This window comes from Mytilus galloprovincialis, unplaced genomic scaffold (assembly GCF_965363235.1).
Source record: "Mytilus galloprovincialis unplaced genomic scaffold, xbMytGall1.hap1.1 HAP1_SCAFFOLD_46, whole genome shotgun sequence".
Lineage (NCBI taxonomy): Eukaryota > Metazoa > Mollusca > Bivalvia > Mytilida > Mytilidae > Mytilus > Mytilus galloprovincialis.
In genome coordinates, this window is record NW_027467993.1 from 33,463 (window position 1) to 61,367 (window position 27,905).

General features: G+C 33.9%; 1 long non-coding RNA gene across 1 annotated transcript; it reads right to left on the minus strand.

Annotated features, from left to right (window-relative positions):
* Positions 1-5,942: 5,942 nt before the first annotated feature.
* On the minus strand, positions 5,943-12,322 carry LOC143059958 (uncharacterized). Its single transcript, XR_012973716.1, has 5 exons — positions 12,233-12,322; positions 10,675-10,714; positions 8,742-10,121; positions 7,479-7,997; positions 5,943-6,898 (listed from the first exon to the last, which is right to left on the minus strand). It is a non-coding gene; the product is annotated as an uncharacterized LOC143059958 (long non-coding RNA).
* Between the last annotated feature and the right edge of the window lie 15,583 nt (positions 12,323-27,905).

Below are 27,905 nucleotides of genomic sequence, written 5' to 3' on the forward strand. Positions count from 1 at the left end.
TGTAGAATGGATTTGAATAGAGATATTTTCATAAAGTTAACTGTTCCTAAAAGATGGAAAGGCGATCTAAAGGATGAAAACTTATTGGTATCACTGAAGTGTACGACCGCACTTTCCGACCTCACTGAAGAAACGTTTGTGCGAGAGTAAAGCCTAACCCCGAAATTAACACCAACTCCCAAACTACAAAAGATAAAGACTTGCGGTCTTCACCAGGGGCTTAATTGTCAAAAAGTACTACCCCTAACGGGGCCGATTTTTTAACATCAAGCCGAACGAAGCATAGGATCATGTTGAAATATTGAAAAGATCGACTATGAAAAGTACCAAAAACCATAACCTGACCCCCCATCCCTCCAAAACTTTGATTTTTGAGAAGTTCGTGAAAAAACTTAATACGAAAATCCAATCGGTTACCCTCCTAGACTTATCCTTTCCGAGATAAAGCTAGGCCTCCAAAACAACAATTTTAACACATTTGGGGTTTGGGTTAGGGTTAGTGTTTGGGTTAAGGTCAGGGTTAGGGTTAGGGTTAGGGTTAGGGTTAGGGTTAGGGTTAGGGTTAGGGTTAGGGTCATGGTTAGTGTTTGGGTTAGGGTCAGGGTTAGGGTTAGGGTAAGGGTCAGGGTTTGGGTCAGGGTTAGGGTCAGGGTTAGGGTTAGGGTACGGATTAGGGTCATGATTGGGACAGGGTAGTGTACTTTGACGAGGGTTAGTGAGGTGCCCATTGTCACTTCTGCGCATGTCTGCCCTTTTTTGTGACTGCGCATGCGTCAGAAATTTCCAACAATTTTTCTAAGTACAGAGTATGAAAAGTGCCTTTGACCTCAATCTTCAAACAGATGTAGAATGGATTTGAATAGAGATATTTTCATAAAGTTAACTGTTCCTAAAAGATGGAAAGGCGATCTAAAGGATGAAAACTTATTGGTATCACTGAAGTGTACGACCGCACTTTCCGACCTCACTGAAGAAACGTTTGTGCGAGAGTAAAGCCTAACCCCGAAATTAACACCAACTCCCAAACTACAAAAGATAAAGACTTGCGGTCTTCACCAGGGGCTTAATTGTCAAAAAGTACTACCCCTAACGGGGCCGATTTTTTAACATCAAGCCGAACGAAGCATAGGATCATGTTGAAATATTGAAAAGATCGACTATGAAAAGTACCAAAAACCATAACCTGACCCCCCATCCCTCCAAAACTTTGATTTTTGAGAAGTTCGTGAAAAAACTTAATACGAACAAACTGGTAATGCGATATTTGACTGAAAGATTTTTTTTTTTTTTTTTTTTTTTTTTTTTTTTTAACTATTTTGATTTCGTCTTTTCAAGTGGACCACACACTTCGAAATTAACACACCCAATTTTGAGGGTAAAAAAACATAAAAAACGCATTTGAACCGTGAGAAATATCTTCCATGCGTCCTCTTTCAGTGCTTTTGTTCAAACACGTTTCATCTCGCCACTCAGTCACCCCGCTATATATACACGTCGTATATGCTCCAAAATTTGGCGCATTTTGTCAGCTTATGAATGAAATAAAGTTCAAGCCCCAAGGTAATAAAATTATACAAATTTCGTTGTTCTTGTGAAAAATTTGGAAATCTTTCCAAAAAAATAGCACATTTTTCAACCCAACTTTTTTGTTTCAAAATTTGAGTCTCTGACTTGAGGCTATCTTAAAAGAACTAGAAAAAACGAGTCTAAATTACTTAGATGTTTTTCCGATTGCACGAGAAATGGTAAAGATACGAGCCTGAGAAAATGAAAAAATTGCTAATTTCCAAATAGACAGGAAAAAAAGGAATTTCATATGACAGACTACACATCATATTCATCGAATATCAGCTTGTCAGGGCTTTCCAAAACGTCAAAGATCTTTCAAATCGATTAAAAAATGTCAGAGTTATCACTGTTCAAAGTAGGCATGCAATTTATCAATGAAAGGGTTTGGGTTTGGGGTTTGACTTTGGGGTTACGGTTAGGCTTTACGTTAGGGTATGGGTTTGAGTTTGAGTTACGGTAAGGATTAAGGTTTGGGTTTGGGTTAGGGTTTGTGGTTTTCGTTTAGGGTAGGATTTAGGTTAGGGTTAGAATTAGGGTTTAGGTTAGGGTAAGGGTATGATTTTGAATTAAGGTTATGAAAGTTGACCATTGTGAGAATTTGCCAATTGAGGTGCCCTTTGTCAATTCTGTACATAAGTGCCCTTTGTCAATTCTGTACAAAAGTCCCTTTTCTGTGACTGCGCATGCTTGAAACATTGCTAAAACATGTTTTTAAGTACAAAGTATTAAAAGTGCCTTTGACTTCAATCTTCAAAGAGCGGTAGAATTGATTCGAATAGAGATATTTTCTTAATGTTATTTGTTCCGAAAAGTAATAATATAACTTCTCCTAGATGCATTTTTTTATTTTTCTAGCGGCGAAAGTTGAGATTGGTTGTATTGAAATTTTATCAATTATAAAGTAAAATTTACATGCTTTTTTTCTCACATTAAAAACCACGGAATTAATCCCCACGAACTTACTATTACGTTCAAACCCACGAAATTTTAACTCTTGAAAATACAGTATATTCTAACAGTATCAATAAAACCTTATTACATAATGTAATTGGTATTATATTACCGTTCGTTATAAATTGTGCTATATGTGTTTATAACAATCACTGGAGTAGTTTAAAATGAATTTAATATTGATTAAGAACATACATCTTCATTGTATATTTGATGAATAGATGGAGCATATGATTATGTTGTACCATGAATAAGAAAGGCAAAACATAAATGGTTGGCTTCCTCAAGACTGAAAACATAGAGGCAATCGTGTATTGTGGTATGTACAGGTAGGAATTAGCCTTTTGGTTCAAAATGGAGATAGCAGAGGCGATGGCTTTCTCCGATCCGTTAAAGGGGATCATGTTTTTTTTTTATAAAAAGAGCTCAAAAGAACTTTGTACCAAGTTGTATCTTGATGCGTAATGTTGAATCTCTTTTTTTGTTTTTTTATTAATATCGGCCACAAAAACAGACAATGTCAGGTAATACGTATTATCATAAGATTAAATAATTACACACCCATGTAACATGCACTTATCATTTCTTTCTGTCCCCAAGGTAATTATACATTTAGGGCAGAGAAACATGTAATAAGATGTCTTTCTGGTTGTGTAATATTGCCAGTCGTGTTTTGTCTTATTTACTGCTGATTCAGTTTGATATGTTTGATATGTTTGTAAATTTATACTTTTTAACAGCATGTACAAGTCTCATGAGCTAGCTTTCTGCATTACTACGAATATATTGTGATTTAAACAGTGAGCACTCGAAAACGTTGTACCAAGGTGTAATATTGAATATTCAAGTCCCTGGTACAATATTATCATGTGCTCCACCTAGTTATGCAATATATTTATAACCGACATTGACAGCAGAAGAAACACTAAAAACATGCCACAAACTTCACTGACAATATATTTGTCATAACAAGTATATGCCAAACACCTTTTGTTAAAAGTTCACTATTTTATTTCTAAGGAGGGAGAAATGCACACTGATCGCTAAAGTAGAGATAGACATATAACATATTTTGTATCTACAGTTGTTGCTTTACCCTTTACCAGTTTCAAGAAAAAAGTTGGTAAACATCCTAATAATGTCAATACTACGTAACGAAGTACACATTGGTACACCATTTTCGATTGTTCCGTATGTAAATAACAATGTCTGGTTAGGAATGCTGAAATTTATCTCTTCACACTTGTACATGGTATTAAGAGGGTCAATTTCCACCTAAACATTTGTAACTGAATCGGCAGTTATTTGACATAAAACGCCGTCACTGAATTCGGTGGCATGAATTGGTGGTATAATATTTTATTGGCTCCACTGATATGTTTAGGAAACGATAGCTATATAAGTTTATTAACGAACATTTTAAACGTGAGGAGACCAAAATATATATCTGTGTGTCAAGAATATGACGGTTGTTTCAATTCGTTGTGTTAGCTGATTTTTTTGAGCGTTTGGTTTTGCCAGTTGTTTATGAACTTTGCCCTGTTTTTGGTTTTTCCTCGGAGTTTGTTATTTGTTTAATCTACTTTATTTCGTTTGAGACATGGAAAGATACGAATTTTTGTTATATTTATCAATCACTTATGCAATTAATGAAATGGATCTTCCCTTGGTGGCCTTGAGTTGGTTTGTGCTGGTCGGGTTGTTGTCTCTGTGATACATTCCCAGTTTCGATTCTTAATTCTATTAGAGTCTAACATTACTGCTATCATAATAATAGTATCTGTTTTCAAAGATCCATATCATATATTTTTCGCTAGTAATGTTTTCATCTGTTCCTTTTATATTGCGTTGTTTTCTACTCGAGAAGCTACTGCAAACTGGCGGCCGTCTTTTATCTCAAAAACAGTTTGGTATTACGTGAACTGGAATGGGTAATTAATTGTTGTCTGCTAGGTTTTGTAAGCAGTATTCGAAGTTGTATTAACCTTTTGTTCTAATTCGTTCATTATTGGATATTTATAACAGAGGAAGGATACAATATATAACATGTATAAATTTGTGACACACTTTTGTCATAATGGCAAATCAGGTCATAATGGCGACCATTATCTAATAACCTGTGTTTATGTGTAAGTACTAGTTGTGTGTGTTTGTCGTGTTGGGATATCCCACTTCAAGTGTAAAAGATACAGATGAAACAATGGTAAAAAGGAAATCGAAATCATTAGCCAAAGGAGAATATTTAAACGAGAATACTGGTAAACAAAAACAGACCCAAAGAGAGACGTACGAACATTAAACACTTAAAAATAAACCGTGGGCAATATGAACTCAAACCAAAAGATGTGAGTAGTTAACACAAATACTGCTTTTGTCAACAAGGATACCCAAATGTATGCAGATAGAGAACAAAGCATGCTTTCATAAAAACATGAGTTAACTCTACAGATAAAATGACAAATTATTCACGCATACGAAGAAGAAGAATATCACACCTTTAAATAGGAGATGTATTCGTTACTTGATAACAGTAGCAAGTGACGTATCTATAAATACATTATAAATAGTTTTGATTTACAATTTTATTTGACAAAATATATTCCTATAGAGTACCGAAGAGCCCTTCAAAATTAAGACTTTCTTCTCATTCAGTAGCAGTGGAAACTGGACGCTACCAAAACATTGAGTTGTCACGTCGTATATGTACAATTTGCCGTCAGTGTATTGAAGACGAATTCCATTTCATCTTAGTGGGTCCGAAATATAAGAAACTTAGAGTAAAATTCATAAAGAAATACTACTGGTCTAGACCAATTGTGTTTAAATCTATTGAACTTTTAAGTTTAAAGAACATCAAACAGTTAACCAATTTAGGAAAATACATTTTTAATGCATTTAAAATCAGAGACAATATTACATGAACATTCTCTGTCTGTTTACTTGTTTACTATGAAATTTTGTATTTACACCGATGAACTGTAAAGTTTAAGGTAATAAAGATTTTGAATAGATAAAATACACATGATAATAGAGTACACCACAATCTGTTTGTGAAGACGTGCGTAACAACATAACAGATGACATAATTGCAATAATATACAATGGTATGTGTATATATAAGTTAACCCTTCAGAATCAGAAAAGAAAGTACAAGGTTAACCAATCATTTACAGCATAACACAAACTATCTTACTAATATACAACATAGTATTACTATATACAACATATGCAGATATAAGACGAAAGAATAACTATTATTAATCAAAAATTGCATAAAAACTATTGCATTTTGTTTCTACTATAAATTGAATTAAGAAAGTAGCTTTACATCCAGCTTTTAAAATAAAAGACCATGGTTTTATGTTTAAAGTTTATGTGCTATTTCATGAGATATACGTGAGAGAAAAAACAAGTGTTGATAAAATATCTATGTATAACATAAAACTTGAAAATGCTATGGTAGGTTGAAAATTTATAAATTTCAGGAAAATGAATAAACAGTCTGCAAAGTAAATACACATTTCATTTCATTAAGTGGACATGACACGGTTCAGTTTTCTCCTAAAACTTTCAAAACTTCTGTCTGGTACTTTCCTATCACGACATAAATGGCAGTAAATTTCAAAAAGTTCTTTCAACGTATTTTGTCTGTATTTCTTCATCTTGAAAACATGCAAAATTTCTAGTTCAGGGGCCGTCCAAAAAGTTTTTACAGCCATAGGAAGGTGCTTTGAAAGTGTTTTTTCTACATCTTGACATTGCGTGTCCTCTTCATAATCCTCCACGACATCTTGAATGTGGTTAATATCTTCACTTTCTTCAGTTGGCTTTGGATTTTCCACTTCTGGTTTTTCTGCAGTTGTAGCTATAGCGGTAGCCTTCGGCAACTGAAAAGGTATGGTTTTATGTAGGCGACGAATTTTGAGGGTCCCAACGAAAGACAAATCTATTTTCCCCAGTATTTCTAACAATTGCATTGTAAATTGATTTACAGGAAGTGTCGAGAGCATTGGTTCTATATTTTTAAAGTTTACAAACCACTGCTGTTGAATCAATGCTACACAAGAAAGAAATGTCAGTGTGTCCAGAAGTTGTCTAGCATTTAGTCTTTTCTTCATTTTGTTAAGCTTTTCCATTACAGGTATAATCCAAGGGAATGATGTTCCTCTCAGATAGTTGAATTTTCGCGCATATACTAGTTGTCGCCTCTCAAGCTCTTGTATAATCGACGTGGTTAACCTCTCCGCTTCTGCTTTATTACTGCCATCAGGTGAACAAAACTCAACAAATTTATTCGAGATTAACCTGAAAGTCTTGTTTCCAGCTGTATCCCATGTTTGAATAACAGGGAAACGCACTAGTTGATTTTCCATGATACCTGAAAATTAAATGATATAGATTTAAACAATGTCAATGCACAAGTGGTATAGTGAAATTTGAGATAATATAAAGCAAATTTAGCAGAAAAATAACGACCTTTCTATAAGTTTGTTTATTCGATTTTGTTTATGGCAGTGTATTCAAATAGTTAAGGTAAACAATATTTCAAAGTCCAGCAAACATACTATACAAAGAATATTCAAGTATTACCGACACACAAATGTCTATAAGTACACAAGTATCAATGATGAAATTCGCCCTGCGCCTACCATATTATACAATAATGTATGTCCCTAGTTGTCTTTTTGTTAAAATTAAAATGTATATATTAAGAATCTGAAACTTGTGGTGGCACACGGTATCAAGACGTACCATTTACACATTACACATTGCTTTCCATAAAGATGAAAACATTTGTTTGAACATGTCTAATGTTTCTTTTTTGTATATTGGCAAGTTATCCGGTGTTAGTTTTTGTCGTTTAAATGAATAATATAGTGCCCGAATTTATAGAGAGAGCTATGTCTCTAAAACAATTGTGTACAGCAAAGTGCAATAAATAATGAATTTATTAATACCTGATAGTAGGACATCTTGTAACTGTAAGTCTGCTAGGGTAAGAAACTCTATCATCCGCGTACACACTTTGGACGCTCGTGGAGAAGCCATTGCCATAAGACTCATGGCTACATCTTCCCGGGACATTTTTCCTATGCTAACTCCTTTGTATAGTGAATTAGGTTGACCTTGTAGATGTTGGAAAAAGTCAACACAGCTACCAGGAAGTACACTTTGACTGATAAACGAATCTTCAAGAAACCTTTTTATAAACTGTTTTCCCAGCAATTCACACGTACTGTCAAGAAAATTGTGAAAACCGTAGAAAGTTTCTACCTTCGAACTTGCTGTACTGGACTTGAACCAAATTTTAAGTGGTGGTGGCGTGGCTCTGTAAATCCAAGGCTCCAATGCAAGAAATCCAAATTGGCCTGTTCTGCAGTTCATTAGACTAACTGCACCTGGACCTATTTCCACTGCCAATTTGTTCGATACAGGTGAGGCAGGTCTTCCCCATAACATCTTTTCAAGACATAGCTCTGAAGTGAAATATAAGCTTATACATTTTGCAACCAGCACTACAGACATTTATATACATTGATTGACACTCAATTTAGCAGCATTTCTTAAGTATTGACCTCTTACATTATTGCTTTTATGAAAGACTTTTTTCATGATATACACAACTTCAATCGAAAAATGTGTCATTTTGATTTTAGTGCGAAACATTTCTTTTTTTTTCGCATATTAATTTTCGTATTACCGGTATATCACATCAGACATGATCTGTAGAAATAGTAGAAATCATAGGGTGCTCCATGTAGAACAAACAAAGATGAGTATCCGTAATGAACTCTGTCATGGATTGATGAAATCTATTAATAATAATTGTATTGTGTCTTGTTCGACCGTTTTAATGAAGATAGAGTTCTGTTTGTACATCTTAATTTGGACATATACTATTGGTTTTCTTTTCATTACAGAAACAAAAATGATTTACACAGGTGTAAATTAAACTACATATGTTCATAGAATAAAAACAGGAAACATATATATTAGAATAAATGGTACCTACACTTGCCATTCGATTATCTTTTTAATAGATACATCCAGGTCTTGAGTTATACACACTAAAATTTCGCAGATCCTAATGAATCTATTGCCAATACAGGTATAAATAGTATTTTAAACGCATTTCATAACATAATCAAGTTACATATCTTCGAATACATTGGTGTTTTTCACATCAGATAGTACACAAATAATGATAATATTATACATACCTAAAGAATATGCTTCCCATGTAGCAGTACTGTCTCCAGTCAGTTGATATTCATCATACAAATTACGAAGTCTTTCTATCATTTGTGTGCCCACTGATCTCAAAGCAGACAAAAGCGAGTCATCAGCATTTACATATGGTACCAATAAATCGTATTTTTGTAACAGTCTTTCTATATTTGGTAATGAAATGTACATATGTGGAGCTATAACATGGGGTATTGGAGGCACTTCAACTACAAACTCCATCCTACATCGAAGATCTCGGAGGAGATTAACATTTTGGTCGAAAGAGAAGATGTACGGGTCAATAGCCCTCTCGATAGCATCACGTGTTGTTTTATTGATAACATCTCCACATACAATTATTCCAGACACAGGATGGTAAACATTGAGGTGTGGACGACGATGTGGAATATCCCCATAAAACTGAACAAACTGAACCTGGTTGGGGATCGTGCATACGTTAAGCACATCAGCCGAAACGTCAATGTTTCTGCCGTCAGTATTAGACTGGAAATTCACGATGTCAGAAAATGAGCAGCAGGAATACATTGTACCTCTGTCCCCGGTCACTTGCTGAATTCCATGCCTGGCCCACAATAACTGCAAATCATTACTTGAAATTGTTACACCAACATGTACTGTCGTCTTTCTTATCATATTAAAACCGGTAAGAGAAATATCATGTTTTGTTCGTTCACCAAATCTGAATGCAAATATTATAGGAATGAGACCATCTGGTAATGTTACCTCGTCAACTGCAACCTGTAGCAACTTCAGAACATCCATACATTCGTCCGGCATAACTGTCCAATGCTTTACACTGTGCAAATCAACCTTCATCAAAGTGTTTCGTGCCCTACCACCCAGTGCAGCACCAGCTGCTTTACATGTCAGAGTTGTTCCGACTGATTTGATATAATCGTAAGTCACTTTTGTCATATTTAAAAATCGTATCTGTTGAAAAACTGTGCCGGGTAGCGGTACAACACCAAGCCATATATGCCACGGACCTTCAATAGATATTTCTGTGCCCTTACACTGTGCTAAGACACTCAGTGTTTGTTCGGAATAGTGACGAAGATCTAAATGTTTCTTCAACTTGGGATAAATCCTTTCCAAACTATTAAATTCATGTCTTAGTATTGAGATATGTGTCAACGGAAATGTTATTCCTGCAAAGCTTGTCAACTCGACTACTATTCCATCGATATCTGGCTGGAAATTCATTGAAGGAATGTCGCACTGGGGCAGTTTTGTCGCTCTTACAACTATTTCGTTGTTTCTATTCAATAAGTGCGACACTTCCTGATTCGCTTTTTGCCATTCCGACATGAAGTTGTCAGTGTTTTCCTCGGCACACTGATATAAGACTGACTCTACAAGGAAAAAAAGTATCAGCTGTTATTAATAAAACGCCAAACAAACTCTCCTTTTCCTAGTATATATAACCAATATAAGCAGTGGAAACAAAACACTTGCAATTTTACTTGCAGAACATAGAGATATTTTAAGTGATCACTAGAATACAACTTGTGAATTATGTCATGTGAAATAATGCAGAAAAAGTCTGGATAAAAACCGACTGCTGTTATAATATTGAAGTGCAATTTTGATTGAGCATACACCATTTCAAAACAAACATTTCATTACTATTAACTCGTTAAGGATGTGACAGGAAGATCTAATAAATCAGTGTAACTTGTGAATCTGAGCAGGTACAATTTAAGATGGCATTGAACCGATGTGTTATACCAATCTATGCATCAGCTCGCAAATTTCTAGTAAAAGTGGTAGAATGAACTTTTGTTATCAGTACCATAATTGTCACCGAAATAATTTCTTTTTCTCAGATTTATTCGCTCAGGATGAAATATTGAAATCAACGATTTTATTAAAAAAGAAGTTTTACTGCAATAATCATAAGTTTACCTGTATTACTGGGCTCATTTTCATCTAGTTCATCTTGTGTCTGAAAATCCAGAAAAAAAATTTGAATAATTCCTGTTATGTAGACGTTTGTTAAGATGACGAGGGAACACTTTATAAGAGGTTGTTTAAAAAATTATTTCAACATACGACGATAATAGTTTGTCCTTTGAGAATAAACACAGTTACTGTACCTAGTTGTGTAGATTAACAACTTGCATGCATGATTAAAAAGTCTCATATATTATTATTCTCAAGTATAGGTTTCCAAATGAGGATGCTTCAATTTGAGCGAATTATACATTTTTTTAATGCCAGTACAAATGTACAAATTGTAATTGATACAACACTGTGACGAGTAATGTAAAATCACGAAAAGAAACATTAAGTCGTATAACTATAATGCTATCGATACATGCAAAAAGCAAAGAGGAAAATTCAAAACGAAAAGTGCCTAATCAAATGGCAAAATGAAACGACAAAACATATCAAACGAATGGACAACAACTGTCATACTCCTGACCTGGTACGGGCATTTTTAAATGGTTGATTGAACCTGGTTGTATAGCGCTAAAACTATCATTTGTATGACAGTCGCATCAAATTCCGTTATCTTCACATCGATGCGTGAACAAAACAGACACAATCGGTAAAATAGTCAAAATATGGTCACATCACTGTGTTACAATCTCCAAACAAAAAAATCATTTACAAAAAAGCACAAACAGCATCTATCAAATAAAAAAAACACATTCAGTGTTTCGCATGTTTGGCGTAAGAAAATGTAAACGTAACATAGGAAGAAATTTTGTCGTTCAAAGCATGTTCAAAACAATTATAATTCCGGATAGGGAATGGTGGTATGCAGGGATACAAAAATGAAAAATGATGTTAGAATTACTTTCAGAAACAGACCGAGTTTATAAATTATCCAGAGGTCTTTTTAAGCGGTAGACATATTTATCGCCCAAAAATAGCCCTCTTGTTCTAATGTGACGTTTAGAAACCATCAATAGCTATCAAAGGTACCAGGATTATAATTTAGTACGCCAGACGCGCGTTTCGTCTACATAAGACTCATCAGTGACGCTCAAATCAAAAATATTTATAAACCCAAACTAGTACAAAGTTGAAGAGCATTGAGGATCCAAAATTCCAAAAAGTTGTGCCAAATACGGCTAAGGTAATCTATGCTTGGGATAAGAAAATCCTTAGTTTTTCAAACAATTCAAAGTTTTTTATACAGGAAATTTATAAAAATGACAACATTATTGATATTCATGTCAACACCGAAGTGTTGACTACTGGGCTGGTGATACCCTCGGGGACGAAACGTCCACCAGAAGTGGCATCGATCCAGTGGTGTAAATAGCTATCAAAGGTACCAGGATTATAATTTAGTACGCCAGACGCGCGTTTCGTCTACATAAGACTCATCAGTGACGCTCAAATCAAATATATTTATAAACCCAAACTAGTACAAAGTTGAAGAGCATTGAGGATCCAAAATTCCAAAAAGTTCCAATAAACAATCAGAAACATACACAAAAATAATTTTTACCTCTCCTTTCCTCTGTTCTTCTACTTCTAGCTCATGTTCTTCTTCTAACATGTTATCAATCATTTTTTCGACTAACGTTGATATCATGTCTTTAACCTATAAATGTAAAGTATGCATAACTTTATATGTGTGCGAAATTGTTAACAAGGTATGTATTTAGATAAGGAAGATTAATGATTGCTTTCAGTTCATTGCTAATGTTTGCCTATTCGTTTATTTCACCTTGTAAGAGATATAATTGTCTAAAATGATAAACTACAGAGTTCAAAATGAAGAAAACGAAGTACTATTCTGTGGTATAACATTAAATTAATTAAATGAATATTTGCTATATAGATTTAACCAAAAAGACTTTTCTACTTACATGTCTATGTATTCTGCTGATCTTATCAATTTCTAGTTCTAAAAAAAAGTTCAATTAGTTTTAGGGATATCTTTATAATAAACTAAATCAGTCAGAAAGTTATACGAATGTATAAGGATACAATTTTAACACGCTAGTTAATACTTTAAAAATAGTTCCATCATCCGATTCCAAGTGGATAGATGCACACGGCCGATGGAGCTAGGTTGACGACTAGCGAAATGTTGCATATATCTATTCAAAAGTAAAAATAGAACTTTAGAGAAATATTTATGAGTTAAATTACTGACAAATAAAAATAAATTGTTAATAAACAATAATATAACATCGTCACATGCTTAAAACATATTTCTTATGTCTATCTTTAGATTCGTCTTCGGTATTTTTGTATAGCTGATGTGATCAAGTGGTCTAGGGCGCTGACCATGATGCTTACCAATGGAGTACATGGTTTATCAATGGTGTCAGTTCAAATCCCGTTGAAGAACCCTGTTGGGTTTAATTTTTTGACTTATATAAACAACTTCCAAAAACATTGAAACTAGCGTAATATACTTAATTTTTCCATATTCTTTTTTCATATATACACAATACAGAATATAACTGTAGACAAAGAGAGGAAAATAGTCGTATATACATCGTTTAACATGCTTTACAGCTGGTTGAACACACATTTGTTCTCCAAAATGTCTTGTACCAAGTCAGGAGTATGACTGTTTTTATCAGACAGTCCGCTACTATGTATGTTGTCGTTTGCATATGTGGTAGTTCAGTGTTGCTGTTGGTCCATTTATTTTATATTGTGATTGATGTGTTTCGATCGTTTTTAATTGTTTACCCGGATTTATTTTCGCTAAATTGAATTGTGACCATTGAACACCGGTGTACTACTGTTGCTTTTATTAACATTTCCTTATCATAAATATTGAAAAAAATATTTTCAATATATGTGGAATGTCTATATGCAGAAACAAATATTGTATCATATCTTTCTTACCTCCATTCTGCATACTTGCATATAATAGTGAAATCATTTGTATTTTTTCCAACAGCTGAAAAATAAAGACGTTAATCACTTTGTTTTCATCGATTATGTTTGTCGTTTTTGATTATGCATGTATCTATATAAGATGTTCACAACTTTTATGTCCACATTGATGATGTGAGTGATGAATATTTCTTTTGCATTTACTTTCATTTTACATTTTATGACATATATTACATATTTAAAACCATGAAACATTCATTTCATCAGGTATATGATAACTGTTAACCTTTTAATGGATCAGTTGTACTTTCAAAATTGCAATATTCCAAAAAACAAACAAAGGCGCTAGAATACCTTATCAATTCTTTGCTTTTTCTGAAAGAGTTAATTACAAAATGAATAAGAAATGTCAGTGTATGTTCAGAAATTGATATATTTTACTCAACATTTCAAAATGTCTGTAAATCTATTTTCATCATTTCGAGTATAGAGTTGTTAAAGAAAAGAAAGTCATATCATGATGTGACACATTTGTATTCATGATACATAGTTTCAATATATCAAGATACAATGTAGAAGTATAAGTTTGGATTAAGTTTAAGCCACCTTTTTGATTGTAAAGATATAAAACTTACTTTCTGTGACGTTTCCATTGACACTGAAAATATAAACGATGACATACAACACCAATCAAGTGTAGAAAACGTAATATAAAGTAGAAAAAAATACAATTATATTTGAAATAGGGAAGTCTTCATCACATGGAAATTCAATAAATATGCTTCAACGAGCGCATCTGGATCAGACCGCAGAGTTCTTTCTGAACAGAATGGGACAAAAATTGACACAATATTAAAGCTCGATACAGGTCTGAATTTATTTGGATTGTAATTAAATATTTGACACATTATAGATTTTTGACACAGATTCAATGTAGTTAATAACTTGGAATGTGATATTTGATTGAATTTATATTCAATTGAAGCTGTTGTGCAATACACCGTGGTGTTGTGCAATACCTGGTAAATCTGTGATCAGACTATATAGTTATTACAAAGAATTATCAAAATGAATTGTGGCTCCCATTTTTTGTTTAATTGATAATTATTATATCTTGATGACCCCTCCCCCCCCAAAAAAAAAATACTTGAAGATTGATCTTTTTGTACAATGTGGTATAATTTAAGAGACAACCATACACTTAGCACACACACTAGTGTTTGAAAACTAGTAAAGTACTTGGTTTTGGCCCCTAACTTCTTATCAGTTTGGGCAATTATCTACTTAAAAAATCAAAACCTTCTTCTTGTGGTATCGAACCTTGCAGTGCAATTTCAGAGCAATAAAAATACTCATACACAAGTTATTGTCATGCAACTAGAAGAACGATTTGTAATGACCAGTTTTGGCCCCATATTCGTAAATAGTTGGGACAGTCATCCAAAACCAATCCCAACCTTCCTTTTGTGCTATTGAACATTTTGTTACAATTTAATAGAAATCAATACAATTAAATTGAAGTTAATGTCCGGGACGACGACGATGATGACGTCACAGAGATATGCGACCGCAATTATCTTTTGGTCGTATAAAAACTCAAACACATTGAACGAAAGAAAACAGATGTCGTATGCTTGACTTGGTACCGGCGTTTCCATGTGTAGAAAACGGTGGATTCAGCCTTGTTGTACAGGTAACTAAACCTCTCACTCGTACGGCAATCAAACAGACACATTCATGCTTAGTGAACTGATAATTCGTGGCGGAACAAAGCCGCTGATGGGCGCTTCAGAATTTGTCTGATAAAAATGAATGACCAGAACAAAAGTGGTTATTCATTTAAAGTTATAGTGAAATGCTGCATGGATAACAGAAACTTGGCGTCAGTAGAACTTCGACATCTTGATTTTTCTTTATCTTTTAGGGCAAACCAGTAATTCATAGTTGAATAATTAAAATAAACTAGATTAGAAATGATACGTTTTAAAATTTATAGCATTCCAATTATTTGTGTCCTAGAAATCAAAGTCCTACTGAAACTGACTTTCCATGTCCTTGACATAATACAAACAAACACAATTTACTATGGTAAGGCGTAAAATAAATACCTTCTTTTTGCTGTCCTATTATCAGTTGATACACCTCTTCCATCTAAAGAAAAAAATCCGATAATGTTTATTGAATTACCTATAAAATGACACATGTATAGACAAACTTTTGAAAAGGGGTGCTAAAGAAACGACTGTTAACAATTATGTAGTTTAATTTATTTTAATGGGAATAATTTATACTGTTTTTTTCAAAGTAAAATAAGACCTGCCTATCATAACAGTATCAATGAAACCTTATCACATAGAGTAATTAATATTATAAACGGTGTTATCTTCCTTCGCTTATTGCATATCACCCTGATCAGTTACTCCGAAATTCTCATACCACTGATTTGAAACATGAGGAGAACTTATCAGCGACGTCGCTATGCCTTAAGAGAGGATATCAGTGACAATATGTGAGGTGAAATTGTCAAGCTTTACTTTCGTTGAGCGTAAATACTGCTCAATGGGAGGGAATGATACCCTACAAATCGTGTGGTGACCAGATGATCGCATTTTCTACCTTAAATACCAGCCACTCAACAAATCATGAACTTATTAGCTCATTCACTACACGCATCTGCTTTTAAAGTTCACATTGGGGTTCATGTTATATATTTCACGATGTCAATGTGTAGAAAACATGGTAATCTATACTTTAATAGTATATATTGCAACTAACCTTGTATCCTATCATATGCACATACGAAGCCTTCCCTGGTTCTATGGTAACAAAGAAAGAAAAAAATAAATTTATAATTCTTATTAATATTATACGTTAATTATGTCAATTTATATAAAGTAAATCATCGTATATGTTTAAGTAAAGTGCGTCATTCATTGCTGCATACGGTATTTTTCAGTTACTTGTATCAACGATTTTAGCAAATTATTTGTCCATTATGCAAAAGTGTACCCACTGAATTAATGTTGAGCAGCTTAGTCTCATGCAACCTACTCAAATGGAAAACCTTTCACACAATTATTAATTTATTAAATAACAGTGTGAAATTATGTGGCTGAATAGGAAAATTAATCAAATGAATGGACAAGGATTAAAACAAAAACACTTGAGTAGACGAATGGGTACATATGTATTAACATTGATTTAAGAGTAACGTTTTAATCCAATGCAAACTGAAGTGATTTGTTTAGAGAAATACATACCCCACAATTTAGTTGCCTCTTCAATCAGGTCCTGCACCTCTTCTACCTACAAAAAATTATTAATCTTTGTTGTCAGATGATCAATGATTGGGAATAGTTAAGATGAATAAAGTGTTTACTTAATTTCATCTTACAGCAAATAAAACTAGCAGTATCCAATTTTCTTGAAAGATCCTAGCTTAAATTACTGCTTTTGCTTTAACATTCTAGTTCATATTGTCATAAGGACACACTTATTTCTGCAGTATCACATGATATATGCTGAGCGGATTAGGGAATGAAATATTGTCAATTGCCCAACAAATAACCGGATTTGGTAGTGGTGCCACCTGCCATTTTCATTTATATTTATGTTATAAAAAAGAAGATGTGGTACGATTGTTAATGAGACAACTGACCACAAGAGACCAAAACAGAAGGTTTTAAATTTTGCATATGCGTTCAGTGCCTTATGTCATCGAATCACTTTAACGAAACATTTCAATATTTGAAGCCGGTACAACTTTATCCTGTGCAAAAAGTGTGTTTGAAAGATAAAATGGCAAGCCATTGCTAATATAAAAATCTTAGATACATTTGATAGCCTTCCATTTGAAATTACTTTTGGAAATTAAGAAAATAATTGCTGTGTTCTGATACATTACCTTATAATATATGATATCCATTCGTTGACCAAACTTGTAGATTCTACATAAAAAAAAACAGCATATAGTATTATTTCAGAATATTATCAAATTGACTGCGTGACTATGTCAAATTATAATTTGGTTGGTGTCTCAGATTTTCATGAGTATTCTGTTATTTTGTTTATTTTTTTTTTGCAATTTCGACATAAACCAAATGCTCCGCAGGGCGCATCTTTTACGACCACATAGGTCAAACCGTGAACAGTTAGGGCAAGTATGGACACAACATTCAAGCTTGATACAGCTCTCACTTTGGATTTTGATTAAATAGTTGACACAGCAATGGTTTTTGACACAGAACAAAGGTGGTCTAATGAACATTTTTTTTTTTCGCTTTTAAGCAATACACTATGCTGTTTACTAGTATTCCCGTTAAAAGAGTTTGCAACAAAAACTACCGGATACTAATTTTAATATATCATAAAATATTAAAATATGAAATGGCATACAGTCACGGTTAAAATTAATATAAATTAAAAGGAACTTCTAACATGTCTAAATATAAATTTTACATCTAATCATCTCAAGACAATCATCATTTCTTAATACATTATTTTAGTGTAATGGAGTTAATCAAACATATGTATATCAGTATTCTTGACATGGAATTGGCTTACCTCCGTTACACTGCTTTTAAATTATCTAAATTGTCCTTAGTTGCTACTTGATTTGATTCCTAATCCCAAATAACCATTCCTTTGTAGTATGGACACTTGTGGTATCATTTCAGAGATATTTATACACTAAAACACAAGTTATTGACTGGAAACTACACACATGCTTACTTGGGCCCCTTTTTTGGCCCATAATTCCTAAACCGTTAGAACCATAACCTCAAAAATCAATCCAAACCTTCTATCTGTGGGAAAAAAAAAACAATGTAAAATTTCGGAGCAATTGAAATTCTGATTCACTAGTTGATATACTGAAAGTAGAAAAATGCTGGTTTTTGTGCACCTGTTGGGCCCCTTATTCCAAAACAGATGGGATCATCATCCCCAAAATAAATCCTAACCTTCCTTTTGTTGTATTGAACCTTTTATTAAATTTCATAGAGATCCATTCACTTAAACTATAGTTATTGTCTGGACACCAAATGTGTCTTCGGACGACGCAGATGTCGTAGACGACGATGCAGGCGACGACACCCTACCATTATACGAAATATTTTTCTTTTTATGGGTATATAAAACCCAGACAATATGATTTTTTATATTTATGGACAAAAGGATTTTTACTAACAATCGTTAAGACGACAATCGTTCTATGTACAATAAAAATAAAAAGTAGTTTATAAATAAGACACGCAATGTCAATTGTCCCTCTAGTGTTGGAAGAAAATACTAAATTGACTTTGTTACCCCCAATATTAATGGACAAAAGTAAATTAAAAAACTGACCTTCTCATGTGAAAACCCTCTTCTTGATATTTTTTTGAAATGTTTCTTTATATATGTGAAAATTTTCGTGCGGAAGCATAAATCGTTGTCCCGAATATGCGGATCGATCAACTTGTCGGGACGACAATTATCTCCCGGACGCTAAATATGTGATCTCAACTAATGGAACAAAAATTGATGTGTTGGAAGTGTTTGCCGTACCTTACCACTTTTAATTGACTGCGTTACCCCCAATATTAATGGACGATAGGATTTATACAATCAATCGTTTAAGACGACAATTGGTCTATGTACAATACAAATAAAAAAAAAAAAAACAGACCTTCTCACAGTGTATGAAAAGCCTCTTCTTTATATTTTTTTGAAATGTTCCTTTATATATGTGATAATTTTTCGGGACGACAATGTCTTCCCAGTTGCTAAATATGTGATCCCAAGTGATGGAACAAAAACTGATGTGTTGGAAGTGTTTGCCAAATCTTAACACTTTTAATTGACTGCGTTACCCCCAATATTAATGGACGATAGGATTTATACAATCAATCGTTTAAGACGACAATTGATCTATGTACAATACAAATAAAAAGTAGTTTATAAATAAGACACGCACTGTCAATTGTCCCTCTCGTTGTGGAAGAAAACATTAAATTGACTTTGTTACCCCCAATATTAATGGACGAAAGAAAATATAAAAACTGACCTTCTCACAGTGTATGAACAGCCTCTTCTTGATATTTTTTTGAAATGTCCCTTTATATAGGTGACAATTATCGTGCGGAAGCATCAATCGTCGTCCCGAAGATGCGGATTGATCAACTTTTCGGGACGACAATTTTAGTCGGGACGACAATTATCTCCCGGATTCTAAATATGTGATTTCAAGTAATGGAACAAAAATTGATGTGTTGGAAGTGTTTTCCGTACCTTATCACTTTTAATTGACTGTGTTCCCTTCAATATTTATGGACATAAGTATTTATACAAACAATCATTAAGGCGACAATTGTTCTATGTACAATAAAAATTAAAAGTAGTTAATAAATAAGACACGCAATGTCAACTGTCCCTCTAGTGTTAGAAGAAAAGATTAAATTGACTTTGTTAATCCCAATATTAATGGACGAAAGTAAATAAAAAAACAGACCTTCTCACAGTGTATAAAAAACCTCTTCTTGACATTTTTTTGAAATGTTCCTTTATATTTAGGACAATTTTATAATTATCTCCCGGATTCTAAATATGTGATCTCAAGTAATGAAACAAAAATTGATGTGTTGGAAGTGTTTGCCATACCTTATCACTTTTAATTAACTGTGTTCCCCTCAATATTTGTGGACGAAAGTATTTATACCAACAATCGTTAAGACGACAATTGTTTTATGTACAATAAAAATAAAAAAAATAGTTAATAAACAAGACATGAATGTCAACTGCCCCTCCAGTGTTAGAAGAAAACATTAATTCACTTTGTTAACCCCAATATTAATGGACGAAAGTAAAAAAAAAAAACAGACCTTCTCACAGTGTATAAAAAGCCTCTTCTTGACATTTTTTTGAAATGTTCCTTTATATTTAGGACAATTTTTCGGGACGACAATTTCAGTCGGGACGACAATGTCCTCCCAGTTGCTCAATATGTGATCTCAAGTAATGGAACAAAAACTGATGTGTTGGAAGTGTTTGCCAAACCTTAACACTTTTAATTGACTGCGTTACCCCCAATATTAATGGACGATAGGATTTATACAATCAATCGTTTAAGACGACAATTGATCTATGTACAATACAAATAAAAAGTAGTTTATAAATAAGACACGCACTGTCAATTGTCCCTCTCGTTGTGGAAGAAAACATTAAATTGACTTTGTTACCCCCAATATTAATGGACGAAAGAAAATATAAAAACTGACCTTCTCACAGTGTATGAACAGCCTCTTCTTGATATTTTTTTGAAATGTCCCTTTATATATGTGACAATTATCGTGCGGAAGCATCAATCGTCGTCCCGAAGATGCGGAAGCATCAATCGTCGTCCCGAAGATGCGGAAGAATCAATCGTTGTCCCGAAGATGCAGATTATATCAACTTTTCGGGACGACAATTTTAGTCGGGACGACAATTATCTACCGGATTCTAAATATGTGATCTCAAGTAATGGAACAAAAATTGATGTGTTAGAAATGTTTGCCGTACCTGATCACTTTTAATTGACTGTGTTCCCCTCAATATTTATGAACGAAAGGATTTATACAAACTATTGCTAAGACGACAATTGATCTTTGTACAATAAAAATTAAAAGTAGTTAATAAATAAGACACGCAATGTCAACTGTCCCTCTAGTGTTAGAAGAAAACATTAAATTCACTTTGTTAACCCCAATATTAATGGACGAAAGTAAAAATAAAAACAGACCTTCTCACAGTGTATGCAAAGCCTCTTCCTGATATTTTTTTGAAATGTCCCTTTATATATGTGACAATTTTTCGGGACGACCATTTCAGTCGGGACGACAGTGTCCTTCCAGTTGCTAAATATGTGATCTCAAGTAATGGAACAAAAACTGATGTGTTGGAAGTGTTTGCCAAACCTTAACACTTTTAATTGACTGCGTTACCCCCAATATTAATGAACAATAGGATTTATACAATCAATCGTTTAAGACGACGATTGATCTATGTACAATACAAATAAAAAATAGTTAATAAATAAGACATGCAATGTCAAATGTCCTTCTAGTGTGGGAAGAAAACATTAAATTGACTTTGTTAACCCCAATATTAATGGAAGAAAGTAAATATGAAAACAGACCTTCTCACAGTGTATGAACAGCCTCGTCTTGATATTTTGTTGAAATGTCCCTTTATATATGTGACAATTATCGTGCGGAAGCATCAATCGTCGTCCCGAAGATGCGGAAGCATCAATCGTTGTCCCGAAGATGCGGATTATATCAACTTTTCGGGACGACAATTTTAGTCGGGACGACAATTATCTACCGGATTCTAAATATGTGATCTCAAGTAATGGAACAAAAATTGATGTGTTAGAAGTGTTTGCCGTACCTGATCACTTGTAATTGACTGTGTTCCCCTCAATATTTATGAACGAAAGGATTTATACAAACTATTGTTAAGACGACAATTGATCTTTGTACAATAAAAATTAAAAGTAGTTAATAAATAAGACACGCAATGTCAACTGTCCCTCTAGTGTTAGAAGAAAACATTAAATTCACTTTGTTAACCCCAATATTAATGGACGAAAGTAAATATAAAAACAGACCTTCTCACAGTGTATGCAAAGCCTCTTCCTGATATTTTTTTGAAATGTTCCTTTATATATGTGACAATTTTTTGGGACGACAATTTCAGTCGGGACGACAATGTCCTTCCAGTTGCTAAATATGTGATCTCAAGTAATGGAACAAAAACTGATGTGTTGGAAGTGTTTGCCAAACCTTAACACTTTTAATTGACTGCGTTACCCCCAATATTAATGAACAATAGGATTTATACAATCAATCGTTTAAGACGACGATTGATCTATGTACAATACAAATAAAAAATAGTTAATAAATAAGACATGCAATGTCAAATGTCCTTCTAGTGTGGGAAGAAAACATTAAATTGACTTTGTTAACCCCAATATTAATGGAAGAAAGTAAATATGAAAACAGACCTTCTCACAGTGTATGAACAGCCTCGTCTTGATATTTTGTTGAAATGTCCCTTTATATATGTGACAATTATCGTGCGGAAGCATCAATCGTCGTCCCGAAGATGCGGAAGCATCAATCGTTGTCCCGAAGATGCGGATTATATCAACTTTTCGGGACGACAATTTTAGTCGGGACGACAATTATCTACCGGATTCTAAATATGTGATCTCAAGTAATGGAACAAAAATTGATGTGTTAGAAGTGTTTGCCGTACCTGATCACTTGTAATTGACTGTGTTCCCCTCAATATTTATGAACGAAAGGATTTATACAAACTATTGTTAAGACGACAATTGATCTTTGTACAATAAAAATTAAAAGTAGTTAATAAATAAGACACGCAATGTCAACTGTCCCTCTAGTGTTAGAAGAAAACATTAAATTCACTTTGTTAACCCCAATATTAATGGACGAAAGTAAATATAAAAACAGACCTTCTCACAGTGTATGCAAAGCCTCTTCCTGATATTTTTTTGAAATGTTCCTTTATATATGTGACAATTTTTTGGGACGACAATTTCAGTCGGGACGACAATGTCCTTCCAGTTGCTAAATATGTGATCTCAAGTAATGGAACAAAAACTGATGTGTTGGAAGTGTTTGCCAAATCTTAACACTTTTAATTGACTGCGTTACCCCCAATATTAATGGACGATACGATTTATACAATCAATCGTTTAAGACGACAATTGATCTATGTACAATACAAATACAAAGAGGTTTATAAATAAGACACGCAATGTCAATTGTCCCTCTCGTTGTGGAAGAAAACATTAAATTGACTTTGTTACCCCCAATATTAATGGACGAAAGAAAATATAAAAACTGACCTTCTCACAGTGTATGAACAGCCTCTTCTTGATATTTTTTTGAAATGTCCCTTTATATATGTGACAATTATCGTGCGGAAGCATCAATCGTCGTCCCGAAGATGCGGAAGCATCAATCGTCGTCCCGAAGATGCGGAAGCATCAATCGTCGTCCCGAAGATGCGGAATAGATCAATTTTTCGGGACGACAATTTTAGTCGGGACGACAATTTTAGTCGGGACGACAATTATCTACCGGATTCTAAATATGTGATCTCAAGTAATGGAACAAAAATTGATGTGTTAGAAGTGTTTGCCGTACCTGATCACTTTTAATTGACTGTGTTCCCCTCAATATTTATGAACGAAAGGATTTATACAAACTATTGTTAAGACGACAATTGATCTTTGTACAATAAAAATTAAAAGTAGTTAATAAATAAGACACGCAATGTCAACTGTCCCTTTAGTGTTAGAAGAAAACATTAAATTCACTTTGTTAACCCCAATATTAATGGACGAAAGTAAATATAAAAACAGACCTTCTCACAGTGTATGCAAAGCCTCTTCCTGATATTTTTTTGAAATGTCCCTTTATATATGTGACAATTATCGTGCGGAAGCATCAATCGTCGTCCCGAAGATGCGGAAGCATCAATCGTCGTCCCGAAGATGCGGATTAGATCAATTTTTCGGGACGACAATTTTAGTCGGGACGACAATTATCTACCGGATTCTAAATATGTGATCTCAAGTAATGGAACAAAAATTGATGTGTTAGAAGTGTTTGCCGTACCTGATCACTTTTAATTGACTGTGTTCCCCTCAATATTTATGAACGAAAGGATTTATACAAACTATTGTTAAGACGACAATTGATCTTTGTACAATAAAAATTAAAAGTAGTTAATAAATAAGACACGCAATGTCAACTGTCCCTCTAGTGACAGAAAACATTAAATTCACTTTGTTAACCCCAATATTAATGGACGAAAGTAAATATAAAAACAGACCTTCTCACAGTGTATGCAAAGCCTCTTCCTGATATTTTTTTGAAATGTTCCTTTATATATGTGACAATTTTTCGGGACGACAATTTCAGTCTGGACGACAGTGTCCTTCCAGTTGCTAAATATGTGATCTCAAGTAATGGAACAAAAACTGATGTGTTAGAAGTGTTTGTCAAACCTTAACTCTTTTAATTGACTGCGTTACCCCCAATATTAATGGACGATAGGATTTATACAATCAATCGTTTAAGACGACGATTGATCTATGTACAATACAAATAAAAAATAGTTAATAAATAAGACATGCAATGTCAACTGTCCTTCTAGTGTGGGAAGAAAACATTAAATTGACTTTGTTAACCCCAATATTAGTGGAAGAAAGTAAATATGAAAACAGACCTTCTCACAGTGTATGAAAAGCCTCCTCTTGACATTTTTTTTGCAATGTTCCTTTATATATGTGACAACTTTTCGGGACGACAATTTCAGTCGGGACGACAATGTCCTCCCAGTTGCTAAATATGTGATCTCAAGTAATGGAACAAAAACCAATGTGTTGGAAGTGTTTGCCAAACCTTAACACTTTTAATTGACTGCCTTACCTCCCATATTAATGAACGAAAGGAATTATACAATCAATCGTTTAAGACGACAATTGGTCTATGTACAATACAAATAAAAAGTGGTTTATAAATAAGGCACGCAATGTTAATTGTCCCTCTCGATGTGAAAGAAAACATTAAATTGACCTTGTTACCCCCAATATTAATGGACGAAAGAAAATATAAAAACTGACCTTCTCACAGTGTATGAACAGCCTCTTCTTGATATTTTTTTTTGAAATGTCCCTTTATATATATTTGACAATTATCGTGCGGAAACATCAACCGTCCTCCCGAAGATGCAGATTGATCAACTTTTCGGGACGACAATTTAAGTCGGGACGACAATTATCTTCCAGATTCTAAATATGTGATCTCAAGTAACGGATCAAAAATTGATGTGTTGGAAGAGTTTGCCATACCTTATCACTTTTAATTAACTGTGTTCCCCTCAATATTTGTGGACGAAAGTATTTATACAAACAATCGTTAAGACGACAATTGTTCTATGTACAATAAAAATAAAAAATAGTTAATAAGCAAGACATGCATTGTCAACTGTCCCTCTAGTGTTAGAAGAAAACATTAAATTCACTTTGTTAACCCCAATATTAATGGACAAAAGTAAATATAAAAACAGACCTTCTCACAGTGTATGAAAAGCCTCTTCTTGACATTTTTTTTGAAATGTTCCTTTATATATGTGACAATTTTTCGGGACGACAATTTCAGTCGGGACGACAATTACCTCCCAGTTGCTAAATATGTGATCTCAAGTAATGGAACAAAAACTGATGTGTTGGAAGTGTTTGCCAAACCTTAAAACTTTTAATTGACTGCGTTACCCCCAATATTAATGGACGATAGGATTTATACAATCAATCGTTTAAGACGACAATTGATCTATGTACAATACAAATACAAAGAGGTTTATAAATAAGACACGCAATGTCAATTGTCCCTCTCGTTGTGGAAGAAAACATTAAATTGACTTTGTTACCCCCAATATTAATGGACGAAAGAAAATATAAAAACTGACCTTCTCACAGTGTATGAACAGCCTCTTCTTGATATTTTTTTTGAAATGTCCCTTTATATATGTGACAATTATCGTGCGGAAGCATCAATCGTCGTCCCGAAGATGCGGAAGCATCAATCGTCGTCCCGAAGATGCGGAAGCATCAATCGTCGTCCCGAAGATGTTGATTAGATCAATTTTTCGGGACGACAATTTTAGTCGGGACGACAATTATCTACCGGATTCTAAATATGTGATCTCAAGTAATGGAACAAAAATTGATGTGTTAGAAGTGTTTGCCGTACCTGATCACTTTTAATTGACTGTGTTCCCCTCAATATTTATGAACGAAAGGATTTATACAAACTATCGTTAAGACGACAATTGATCTATGTACAATAAAAATAAAAAGTAGTTAATAAATAAGAGACGCAATGTCAACTGTCCCTCTAGTGTTAGAAGAAAACATTAAATTAACTTTGTTAACCCCAATATTAATGGACGAAAGTAAATATAAAAACAGACCTTCTCACAGTGTATGCAAAGCCTCTTCCTGATATTTTTTTGAAATGTTCCTTTATATATGTGACAATTTTTCGGGACGACCATTTCAGTTGGGACGACAGTGTCCTTCCAGTTGCTAAATATGTGATCTCAAGTAATGGAACAAAAACTGATGTGTTGGAAGTGTTTGCCAAACCTTAACACTTTTAATTGACTGCGTTACCCCCAATATTAATGAACAATAGGATTTATACAATCAATCGTTTAAGACGACGATTGATCTATGTACAATACAAATAAAAAATAGTTAATAAATAAGACATGCAATGTCAAATGTCCTTCTAGTGTGGGAAGAAAACATTAAATTGACTTTGTTAACCCCAATATTAATGGAAGAAAGTAAATATGAAAACTGACCTTCTCACAGTGTATGAACAGCCTCGTCTTGATATTTTGTTGAAATGTCCCTTTATATATGTGACAATTATCGTGCGGAAGCATCAATCGTCGTCCCGAAGATGCGGAAGCATCAATCGTTGTCCCGAAGATGCGGATTATATCAACTTTTCGGGACGACAATTTTAGTCGGGACGACAATTATCTACCGGATTCTAAATATGTGATCTCAAGTAATGGAACAAAAATTGATGTGTTAGAAGTGTTTGCCGTACCTGATCACTTTTAATTGACTGTGTTCCCCTCAATATTTATGAACGAAAGGATTTATACAAACTATTGTTAAGTCGACAATTGATCTTTGTACTATAAAAATTAAAAGTAGTTAATAAATAAGACACGCAATGTCAACTGTCCCTCTAGTGTTAGAAGAAAACATTAAATTCACTTTGTTAACCCCAATATTAATGGACGAAAGTAAATATAAAAACAGACCTTCTCACAGTGTATGCAAAGCCTCTTCCTGATATTTTTTTGAAATGTCCCTTTATATATGTGACAATTATCGTGCGGAAGCATCAATCGTCGTCCCGAAGATGCGGAAGCATCAATCGTCGTCCCGAAGATGCAGAAGCATCAATCGTCGTCCCGAAGATGCGGAAGCATCAATCGTCGTCCCGAAGATGCGGAAGCATCAATCGTCGTCCCGAAGATGTGGATTAGATCAATTTTTCGGGACGACAATTTTAGTCGGGACGACAATTATCTACCGGATTCTAAATATGTGATCTCAAGTAATGGAACACAAATTGATGTGTTAGAAGTGTTTGCCGTACCTGATCACTTTTAATTGACTGTGTTCCCCTCAATATTTATGAACGAAAGGATTTATACAAACTATTGTTAAGACGACAATT